Raw genomic sequence first — 12,099 nt, forward strand, 5'->3', positions numbered from 1 at the left:
TTCAAATATTTTCACACTTCCATCCACCCACATCTGAACCATAGGACTTCTTGTGAGACAGATCCGGACCTACAGATCCTGTAGTGCTGGGTCAAGCAACAGCAGAGCGAGCAGCATCAGGGAGCTGCAAGCTTAAGAGGAGGTCCTCTTAAGTCACTGTGACAATAACATGAAAATATATTACTTGTTAACGTATTTATAAAACACTGGCTGTAAGACCAGATCTTCATTATTAATAGGGTGGAGCAGAATTATGCAGAGATTATTATAATTCTCTGCATAAATTGTAAACAGCACCTCATTTACAGTTTGAATTTTAATATTTTAAATTGTGAAAGAGCAGCACCTTTATGTTGCCTAACTCAGTTCTGGGCATTCCTAATGATTCTTCATGGTGCTAATTCAGACTTTTTTTTCGCCTGTTTCTACAAGTATGAAGGAGGAGAAAGATTTGGTTTAAGAAGCTAAAAGTAACTATGTATCATCCAAGTAGCATACAAGGATCCTTTCAGGAAAATGTGATGAGCACTTTGATACTCGTAGCTCTGATAAAGATTCTCATTCTGAAAACTACAGGGTAGAACAATAATCATGGAGTTAGAGTAGAAGATACTGTCAGCCCTGCCCCTTAAAGTACATTCAATACTAGTATATTGGGATTTTAAAATCAATCTTTTTCTTTGTGAAGTGCCAATAGGCAATTTGCAAATAGCAGGACATTTACACTAGAACATCAGTTTTGGCAACTGTACTTGATGTCTAGAGAAGCATCTGCATACCCAGTAGTGAGCTGAAACAACATGTAGCCTTGGAAAATCCTGACTCCCAGCTGGGATGAGTGGACTTAGGGTCAGGAAACTGGCATGCTTTTCAAATTCAAGAAACACAAAAATGTATGAATTGACTGTGATCCATGACTAATAAATGGAGAGCAGACCAATTATTGACTTTAAAAGCTCAGTTTGTAAACTTGGGCCTATCCAAAAATTTCTGGCATGTGGGAGACTGGTAAGATTTTTAAACCTTATATACGTTAAAGGTTCCCCTGAGTAAGGAGAAGAAAGGTTACTACCAGCAGTGTCTTTCTGAGCCTGATTATAGCACATTCTCAATGTAATGCTTTGCTTAATACTAAGGGAAAGGAAGATTCTCTGTTCCTCCTTACCACCATGCTCCCCCACCCCAACAGACACTTAAGGTTTTACAGATGTTGATTATGTAACCATTCAACTGTCCTTCTACCCTAAAATAAAGGAACAGACAGGGCCATGTGAGCCAAGGCCAGGACAAAGCGATGTTCAGATAGTTATGACTTTGTGACTGGCTTAAGTAGCTGAATCAGCTTATGACAAGTCACATGCACACAGCAGGCACAACTGCATGCTGCCTAAAGCATTTTGCTCTGGTCTCCTCTAAATGTCAGGGCAATTGGATTGGGTGGGAGTCAGTTGGCTAGTGAAGCAGGTTTAGGATCCTTTGAAAGAGAAGTGGAAAAGATCCATTTTATATGAACCCTGTGATCTGACAAAAGAGGATGATGGAGTGGGTCAGCATCTAATGAATATGCAGGAGTATTTACTAACAACAAAACCTGCTTAGACTCAAAATCCAGTCTACTCTTGCAGTGGTAGCTCCTGGTGGGCACCATCTGGATTTTAACTATGATGAGGCAAAGACATATGTACTAAAAAAGAAATGAATATGAATATGAAACTCTCTCCAAGGCCCAGCCCAAACTGGGTTTGGCTGGTTTAAATAATGCTGTCCATTTCTGCTCTTCTAGGTTATGATCCAAGCAGGAAGCAGGAACATGTAGGTAGGCATGTTAGTCTGAAGTCAAGTAGAAGTTGGGGTAGATTTGTACTTTATAGACTAACCAAAGTGTGTGTGTGTGTGTGTGTGTGTGTGTGTGTGTGTGTGTGTACAGAGAGAATGAGAGAGAAAGACAGCACAAGCTTTTGTGAGCTGTAGCTGTAGCTCACTTTATCAGATGTTATCAGATGTTATGAAAAGACATGCAGAAAGCCAAGTATAAGAAGGAGAGAGAAATTACAAAACAGGGGGTGGAAAGGAAGAGAGGGAGTGATAGGGGGAAGAGGGTGCCAAACCACAGAAAAATGAAATATTAGACTGACAAGGCTTATTTTAAAAGTCTTATCTAAAGTTGTGCAAATACCTGGTTTTCAGCTTGCTAGCAGTTCCAAAATATCCAGAAAGAAATTCGCCTCAGTGTTGGCCTGAAAAAATACTATTTCCCAATTCCCAAATAGTCAAAAAAATCATTGTGCTTCCATGTCAAGTGTTTTTTAATATGCTTGAAATTAAATTAAGGTGAATTTTGAAACAAAAGGGCATTTCCAACAATATTTATGGACCATCTGTGACTGAATCTGATTTTTTTTTTTGGTAAAAAATGTTTTGGACATAAATTTTGCCCTGCTTTAGTCTCATTTACATCTTTTGATTAATGTTTCTATCATGCCATGAAATGCACCTGGAGAATTGGCTAAGAGCAATCAGAAAAAAAGATCAAGCCAAATTATAAATACATTTTAACATACTTGTTGACCTTTTGTTAATGAGGAAGTAATGATTTCAGTAGAATATTGTGGTGCATATGAAAGCTCGCTGCAGGTTCAAGCCCTAAGGTATTCTTCCTTTTGTGACTACCTGGTGGATTTCAAGAGAAGAACGTTCCACTTCAGTAATTGCACATACTATTTATAAAATAAAGATTACCTGATTGTTCACGTTATACCCTGGAACAGGGCTGTGGTCCCCTGAGACCTCAAAATTTTCAGTGTTATTTCAAAGAAGTGCTTCCCATCACCTGACCTTTTCAAATGGGCACCACTCACACCGAGCACCAGAAATTTGCTTTGTGCAGTACAAAAATCTCAATAATGCTGCAAACACTACAAAGGTAGAAGACAGTCAGAGAAGGCAGGCACCTGGGCATCATGATCTGTGATTAGAAACACAACAACTTGCCTTGTTATCTGATGGATTTTTTTGCCTCTAATATTCCCTGGCAATTAAAAGAGAAAATATAAGATGACATTTTCCCCTTCCTGTGTCCCTGAAGGTTTAAAACAGTCTGGGCAGTGCATTTACTGCTGATTAATATTATTTTTAGTCAAAAGTACCAGAAATAATGTACAACCCAAGGTTGATCTGCCTGATAAAATCCTAACCTTTCATTATCTAGAGGTCCTATCATTTCTGATCCTAGGAAAAGTCAGACTGCCTTGCTTTTTAATGAAATGTTAATATTTTGTCAAACTGTGATAGCTGTGAATGGCATTGTAGACATTGTAAGAAAAGTTCACTGTGAGATAAAAATATGAAGTAATATTTGAAATTAAGGTTAGAGAGAGAGAGGGTTTTGCAGTTGTTTTCTGAAACTTAAGTGAAGAGTAGCAGTTTTGGAATCTGTAACTATCATATTTAGCTTCTACAATACATAAAGACATGCTTTAGACATCTGTGATAATAAAATTGAAATGAGAAGAGAGTAGAGAAAAATGGAGAGAACATCTGACTTTGGAGATTTGAGGTTAATTACAAATATTTTCTTTAATGAGCTTCCTAAGGTTGAAGTTACATGTTACACTTGAACCATACTAAATCTGTGGCCTGTTAAGTGGCATTAAAGTTAGAAATGTTCTGTGAGCAGCCACTCATGAAGAGTTAATACCATTTCTTGCATGCACAGCTCTTGACTTACCACTAGAGGGCTATTAATATGGCTAGGAGCCAGGACACCCTGGCTCTGGCTCTGGCTCTGCTGGGGGGGGGGGGGGGGGGTGCAGCTTGGGATGCTGGAGGACTTCAAATTGTTCCTAACTCTGGGCATTTACTACAGGCCACCAAACCAAGGGGAGGAGCTTGATCTGAAGTTCTCTCAAGAACCGACAGAGGCCACGTGTGCAAGGGACTTGGTTGTCATGGGTGACTTCAATTACCCGGACACAGATTGGGAGGAACACATATCCTCACTAAATTTCAAGTCAAACTATTTTGAAGAATCTACTTAATATCCTTCCTTCTCTTCCTGTTATGTTCGATTTACCCCTGTATTGCTGTGCTCAGCCAAACATAGGAGACTTCTCATGAGAAAGCCTCTTCTTGTATCACTTCGGCTAGGGACAAACATTACGCATAAACCAGTTTCAGTGATCAGCAACTGGTTAACACCTGTAACAGAACAGATGTTCAGTGCACATAAACCAGTTTGAAAATGGCTGAAACCAGTTTGAGATAAACCTGGTTGAATGTAGTATCAGACTTAACTGATTTGGGTCAAACCAGTTCATGTAATGTCTGTCCCAGACCCTTTTCTGCTTTAAGCTAAACCTGAGTCCCCCAGCATGCTCTCTGGGCTGGGTGGGGGTCTACTCCACAACAGAGCTGGCCCCTCTCCTTTGCTCTTCCCAGCACTCCCCTCTCACCACTCGCTGCTTAAGCAGGGATCCCTTCCTCCTCTCTCCCACAGCATGGACTGTAGCCAGCACGTGGTATGCAAGATAGGACAGTGTCTGCTTAGGGCTTTTTGGAGGTAATCAACAGCTCAGGTGGTAATGTCCCTGCACTTTCAGAAAAGCTTGCAATGAGCAAGGCTTTGTTTTCTGATGGGGTGTTAGATGCTGATAACAGAGCTGATAAATGCTCTGTTATCAAGCGGGGAGGACCCCTCCCTAATCACAGTGTCCTACCTGGGCCTGGCCATGACCCCCTCAGCTTCCTGAAGAAGGGAAGGGCGGGCTGCTCTACTGCCTCCAGGCTTCTAGCCTGAGCCACTTCAGGCATGTGCCTGCATTTCTGGGATGTCTGTCTGGGTTGCAAACTGATTTAGCCTAGCCAGGTTAGACTAACCTGCAAATATTGAATCAATTCAGGCTCAGGCTTTTTGAATGTCTGTCCCTAGCCTTGAAGCCCAGGTTCGCAGTCCCATAAACTGCAGTTGCTTCAGAGAAGAGGTCAGGGAGGGTTATATCACTGAATCTTCTGAAGTGTGGCTGTCGCAAGCAGCATTGTGACACTGTTGTCCCCAAAGGACAGTGAGTTTGTGCCCGGTGCGCTTGTGCCAATAAACACACAGGGGTGAAGGATCCAACTTAATCTTTATTTCTGCGCAGAAAGCGGTGCTTGGCAATCGTTCGCAAAGCAAGCACACCCACCCAAGTGGGCATTAGCCTTATATAGCCTCTTCTAGCCTTACACACTATGCAGTTACTATAGGTTGCCCCTTTTGGTCCATGCGCACTTCACCCTAGCTACAGACCACTCCCTAGCCAGCTTGAACTTGTCTTCATGACAGTGTAATTTGCTGATGTGGCACCTGTTATTCAGCAAGCTCAGTCAGTAACCCCCCTTTCCAACTCCACCAGGGACCTCGCTGATATGGCCTTTCCTTCTAGCAAGGCCAGCAATTAAGCAACTAGGCAACAAGCGATCTCCCCCAGCCTAAACAACCTACTCTATGCCCTTGATTAGATAAAATACTTTTTCAAAACATACAAAGCTGTTCCCAAAGTATAAAAAAAATATAAAAGTTTCAAGGGTACTCATCAAATCCCCCCTTCGAGGCTATGGCCCTATGGAATAGGACCATAGTCCTCGACCATCTTTTTCATCGTCAGGAATTTCCTGGCTCCCTCCCGATTCTTTTGGATCGGATTTGTAACTGTTGATTTTACAAACATCACACAATTAACAGGGGAAGGAACTGTTCTCTTGAATATATCACAACACATAGGTACACATTATACCCCTGCCAAACAAAAATGAGTGACATTTAATACGTCCTTTGCCAAATAAACCCACACATTTTGACTCTTTTTGAACCTTTGACACACCAACCCCTTAGACCCTAGAAGCATAACACCTATGCAAAGAACTACTTTCCACATGGTTGACGTTTAAACAGAAATTTAAGTCCTTCTACTGGATCTGCTGTCCAACAGTGTCCGTTTGTGTCGGCTTCCGGTGCGACACTCTTAGCAACTTCTCCCGCAGGTAGTGCTTCTGGTGCGGCCTTCACCCGAGTGTAGTGTATCCACGGTTTTACCCCCTGAACCTTTACTGCAGCGTGAGTGGTGAGAGTCACAGGATATGGTCCCTTCCACCGGGGCTGAAGTGGCTCGTCTTTCCACATTCGGACCAGCACCTCATCTCCGATCTGGAACTTATGGACTGGTGTATCTAAGGGTAGTGGAAGTCGCTCCTGGACATACCTGTGGAGAGAAGACAATACAGCAGACAAAGAATACAAATAATCTTTTACCCAGCCTTCCCCTTTAACATCCATTTGACTCCCATGCATCACCACTGGATTCTTAGGATATGGCTTGCCATACATTAATTAAAATGGACTAACTCCCAATTTAGCTCTAGGGGCTATGCACACTCTAAGCAAGGCAAGAGGCAGAGCTTCGGGCCATTTCAACTGAGTCTCTTGGCAAAGTTTAGCCAGCTGTCTTTTCAGAGTCTGATTCATTCGTTCCACCTGTCCACTTAACTGTGGTCTCCATGCTGTGTGAAGGTCCCATTGTATCCCCAGAGCCCGGGAAACTGCCTGGGTTACTTCTGACACAAAGTGTGGCCCTCGGTCCAAGGCTAATCCCTCCGGGATTCTGAATCATGGAATCATTTCTTTTAACATCACTCGGACCACTTCTTTTGCTTTGTTGGTTCGGCACGGGAAGGCCTCGGTCCATCCAGTCAATGTGTCCACGAGCACTGACGGGTATTTGTAGTGTCCCTTCCTGGAAACTTCAGAGAAATCTATCTGCCAACATTCTCTTGCTAATAGTCCTTGCCTTCCTGCTCCTGCCGGAGGTTTGGGGGAAATCTTAGGATTGTTGGCACAACAGACAGGGCATCTTCGCACTATTTGTTCTGCTGTTTTCCTCATCTTAGGTCCCACTACAATTCTTTGGAGACCTTGGGTCATGGCATCAGCTCCCATGTGGGTGCTCTGGTGGTACTCTTGGAGCATTTTGCTAAGAATCAATTTCGGCATCAGAACCTGTCCTTCAGGCAAGACCCACCATCCATCTTGTTGTTCCTTACTTCCCAATTTCTCTGCTAGTTGGTTTTCTTTTTCAATATATTTGGGAGGTTCCTCAGGCAACACTACCTGAAGCATCAATGCCAACATTTGAGTCCCCTGAACTTGTTCTCTAGCTGCCTTCTTTGCCGCAGCATCTGCTTGTCAATTTCCTCTTGTAACTTCACCATCTCCCTTTTGGTGGGCCTTACAGTGCACCACAGCTACCTCTGCTGGTTCCATCACGGCTTCAAGTAGTTTCAGGATTTCTGTTCCATGCTTTACTGGGCTTTTGCTTGCCGTTAAGAGTCCTCTCTCTTTCCATATAGCTCCGTGGGCGTGTAGGACTCCAGAAGCATACTTCGAATCAGTGTATATAGTGGCTGTCTTTCCTTTTGCCAAATGGAGAGCTTGGGTCAGCGCAATAAGCTCAGCTCTCTGTGCAGAGGTATTTGGAGGCAAGGCTTTTGCTTCCACAGTATCCCATGATGTAACCACGGCGTATCCCGCCTTTCGGGTTCCATTGTCTATGAAGCTGCTTCCGTCCGTATAGAACTCAAGGTCTGCGTTAGGGATTAGAACATCCCTAAGGTCTGGCCAGCTAGCATACACGCTGTCAATGGTTTCGATGCAATCATGCTGTAATCCTTCGTCCTGTTCCAATGGCATTAGCGTAGCTGGGTTCAGTGTACTAGAGATCTGCAACTGGATGTCTCCTTGATCCAGGAGAGCCGCCTGGTATTTAGCCATTCGTCCAGGGGAAAGCCAGGTTCCCCCCTTTGCATCCATCACCGCCAGCACTGAATGTGGGGTATACACGGTCATTGGCTGTCCTAAAGTAAGTTTCTTAGATTCCTTTACCAGCATAGCTGTAGCTGCCACTGCTCGCAGGCAGGCCGGCCATCCCAAACTAGTAGGATCCAATTGTTTGGAGAAGTAGGCCACTGCTCTTTTCCAGCTACCTAAATATTGGGTCAGCACTCCTGACGCTACTCCTTGGCGTTCATGAACGTAAAGCTGAAATGGTTTACTCAGGTCGGGTAGGCCCAGGGCCGGTGCCGTCATGAGGGCCTGTTTGATAGTATCAAAGCCCTTTCGGCATTCTGCTGTCCATTGCAAATCTCCCTCGCTACCAGCAATGGCCTCATAAAGATCTTTGGCTATTAGTCCAAAATTGGGGATCCAGATCCGGCAGAACCCTGCCATCCCCAAAAAGCCTCGCAACTGTCTCTTGGTCTTTGGGACTGCCATCCGGCAGTTGGCCTCTTTTCTCTCAGGGCCCATCATCCTCTGGCCTTGCGAGATGTCAAATCCTAGGTACCGCACTCTCTCTTGCTCTATCTGGGCCTTTTTCCGAGACACCCGGTATCCCACTTGTCCCAGGAAGTTCAGTAAACTTACGGTCAGTAGGTTGCACTCTTCCCTCGTTTTTGCTGCAATCAACAGATCATCCACATACTGTAACAGGGTTCCTGACGTTCTTCTGTCCCACTTCTGAAGATCGGTACTTAAGGCAGTGCTGAAAATAGTGGGACTGTTCTTAAAACCCTGAGGCAAAACTGTCCAGCACAATTGGGTTTTTCTCCTAGTATTCGGGTCCTCCCATTCAAATGCAAAAATCTCTTGGCTGTCTCTTTCAAGTGGGATGCAAAAGAAGGCGTCTTTCAGGTCCAGGACGGTAAACCACTGGTCCTCTGCAGACAAAGTAGCCAGCAAGGTATAAAGGTTTGGCACCACTGGGTGGAGGGTCACCGTGACCTTGTTCACGGCTCTGAGGTCCTGCACGAAATGATACTCGTTACTGTGGGGTTTTTTGACAGGCAAAATGTGGGAATTAAAAGATGATCGGCACTCCCGAAGCAAACCATGTTCAAGGAATCGCTTTATAAGCAGTTCTAGGCCTTTCCAAGCCTCTATTTTCAACCGATATTGGGGTACCCTGGGCGGAGTAATTCCCGGCTTCAAATCAATGCTTACGGGGTGGCCAGTTTGGCTCTTCCTGGCTTCTCTCCCGCCCATACCCATGTCACTACAGCGTCTTCTACTTCGGGAAGAATTCTCCCTTCCTCCCGTTCCCGCAATAGGAGACACATCTGGGCCTTCCAGGCCTCCTCAGTTGGTATCTTCATAGTAATTTGGTCCTCCAAAAAGGTCAGTTGGGCCTGCAATTTGCACAGCAAATCCCTTCCAAACAAGAGTATGGCACTCAGGCATATACAAGAACTGATGAGACACTTTCTTTCCTCCCAATTTGCATTCCATGGGTGGCACAAAAGGACGATGCGTCTGCTGGCCGGTCACTCCGATTATGGGGATCTTGATTTTTGATAAGGGTCCTTTAAAATTGGTTACAACTGAATGCGTGGCTCCACTATCCACTAAAAAATCAATAAGTTCTCCCCCTACTTGCATTCTAACCAGGGGCTCATCAGGGGAGACAGGGATTACTTCACTGTTCGCCCCCAGTCCCCGTCACTCCTGGTCAGAGCCATCTAACATCAACAATCTTTCTTCCTCCTCTCATCTCTTCTCCCCCCTCTTGGGGCACTCATTTTTCCAATGCCCTTCCTGCTTGCAAATAGTGCACTGGTTAGGTCCCAGCCTGGGACCCTGGCCGTAGCCTCCCAGAGCATAGCTCACGCCTCCTCTTCCTCCATGCCCTCTACTTCCCCTGCCCCGTCCTCTACTCCTCTGATCTACAATTGCCGCTGCCAACAACGATGCTTGTAACGACCCCTGTGCCTTCATTCTTTTGTCTTCCTTTTTCTCCTTAACCTGATCTCAGTTGGAGTACACCTTATAAGCAATCTCAATCATTTGGCTGACGCTCATTCCAGCTGCTCCTTCAGCCTTCTGTAGTTTTTTCCTAATATCTGGGGCTGACTGTCCCATAAACAGTGTGTTAAACATCTTGGCATTTTCCAGCAGCTCCGGATCTAAATCCGTCCACTGTCTGGCCGCCTCGCACAACCTCCCATAAAAACTGGACGGATCCTCCTCCAGACCCTGCTGCACTTCGTACAATTTAGACAAATTTTTCTGCTTGGGGATAGCCTCCTGAAGAGCAGCCAGCACAAACTCCCGATACAGCGCAAACTCCTGCCGGCCCCCCTCCCTGGGTGTTTGGATCCCAGTATTGATTTTCCTTAGCGCAAAGTTCACCTACATCACTGGCTGGGTGACGCTGCTGTGCTATCGTGCGCGCTTTCTCTAAGACCAACCTCTTTTCTTCCGGAGTCAGAAGAGCGGCCAATAAGGCCTGAATATCTATCCAGTTTGGTTGGTGGGTGAGGAAAATGGTAGAAAGCAACTGTGCCATTGCTTCCGGATTCTGGCGGTACTGGCCCACGGACTGTTTCCAATTTATCAAGTCTGCCATGCTGAATGGCACATGGACAAAAACTGGTCTACCCTCAGGACCCACCGCTTGGCGCAAAGGGGCCTGAACTACTGGTTGGGCTCCTGATCGTAAGCGACTCGCCACAGGGCTAAACGCCCCATCTTCTACAGTCCCTTCTACTGCCAGATTGCTACCACCCGCATCCGCCGGACCCGGGGACGGCACCCCAGGGCTGTCAGGGGAGGTGGGGGACGACGGACTGGACGAGCCAGCCGGGAGTCCCTGACAAGCTGTTTCAGGTGCAGTGCATGTACCCCGTGGTGACGCAGGGCTCACAGGATAAGACAGGGGAGCCGTGGGAGCAATTAGCAACTGCACGTCTTCCTCCCCCGGCTCCTCCGGCCATGCCATGGTGACCCCCTGTAAAGCCATTACCCCACTTCCCCTAAATATCCCACATGACTTCTGCATAGCCCCATCCCCATACAAAGTCATATACGCCTCTACATAAAGCATCTCATCCCACTTTCCTTGGCGCCTACAAAACAACTGTAACTGCAAGATTGTGTTATAATCCAAAGACCCATTCTCCGGCCAGGCTGCACCATCCACGAGTTGGTACTGTGGCCAACATGTATTGCAATACTGAATCATCTGTTTTTTTGTCATAGGGTTGCTTCGAAACTTTGGCCAGTTTTTCAAAATGCATCCTAGGGGACTGCAGGGCGGAATCTTAGACTGGTTACTTCCCATTATCCAACTACTGGATGGCGACCGCCGCTCAGCCTCAGTACCAAACTGATTAAAGGAAGTTCACGGGACTACCACCCAATCTCACTTGCCTAGGGCGTCTACACGGTCGGAACTTTTAAAGCCGTCTCTTTCCCAATCCTGATCAAAATATTAAAAGAAGTACTCCCAGTCCATTGAGACCTCCCTCGCCCCGCCCGATTAAGTTGGTCCTTCGAGCGTTGCGCCGTTGTGCCCCTCCACGACTCCGTCAGGCAACCAGGAGATGGTCAGACCTCCGACGAATAAGGTTGGTGGCGCTTGGCCCTCACGCCATCCACAGTTGTTGCTGGAGCTGAAGAGGTGGACCAGGCAAAGCAGTTAACTAGGTCCCTTCGTGGTAGCCAGAAATTGTTGTCCCCAAAGGACAGTGAGTTCGTGCCCGGTGCACTTGTGCCAATAAACACACAGGGGTGAAGGATCCAACTTAATCTTTATTTCTGCACAGAAAGCGGTGCTTGGCAATCGTTCGCAAAGCAAGCACACCCACCCAAGTGGGCATTAGCCTTATATAGCCTCTTCTAGCCTTACACGCTATGCAGTTACTATAGGTTGCCCCTTTTGGTCCATGCGCACTTCACCCTAGCTACAGACCACTCCCTAGCCAGCTTGAACTTGTCTTCGTGACAGTGTAATTTGCTGATGTGGCACCTGTTATTCAGCAAGCTCAGCCAGTAACCCCCCTTTCCAACTCCACCAGGGACCTCGCTGATATGGCCTTTCCTTCTAGCAAGGCCAGCAATTAAGCAACTAGGCAACAAGCGATCTCCCCCAGCCTAAACAACCTACTCTATGCCCTTGATTAGATAAAATACTTTTTCAAAACATACAAAGCTGTTCCCAAAGTATAAAAAAACATATAAAAGTTTCAAGGGTACTCATCAACACTGTCCTCATCCTGCTCCACAATCTGGGAACT

The 12,099-nt window shown here is 45.9% G+C and overlaps 1 protein-coding gene across 4 annotated transcripts in view; it reads left to right on the forward strand.

Moving 5' to 3' along the window:
• PDE7B (phosphodiesterase 7B) overlaps positions 1-12,099 on the forward strand; it is a 317,941-nt gene that overhangs the window by 272,200 nt on the left and 33,642 nt on the right. The gene's annotated exons all lie outside the window — the stretch shown is intronic.

This window comes from Alligator mississippiensis, chromosome 1, assembly GCF_030867095.1.
Source record: "Alligator mississippiensis isolate rAllMis1 chromosome 1, rAllMis1, whole genome shotgun sequence".
Classification (NCBI taxonomy): Eukaryota; Metazoa; Chordata; order Crocodylia; family Alligatoridae; genus Alligator; species Alligator mississippiensis.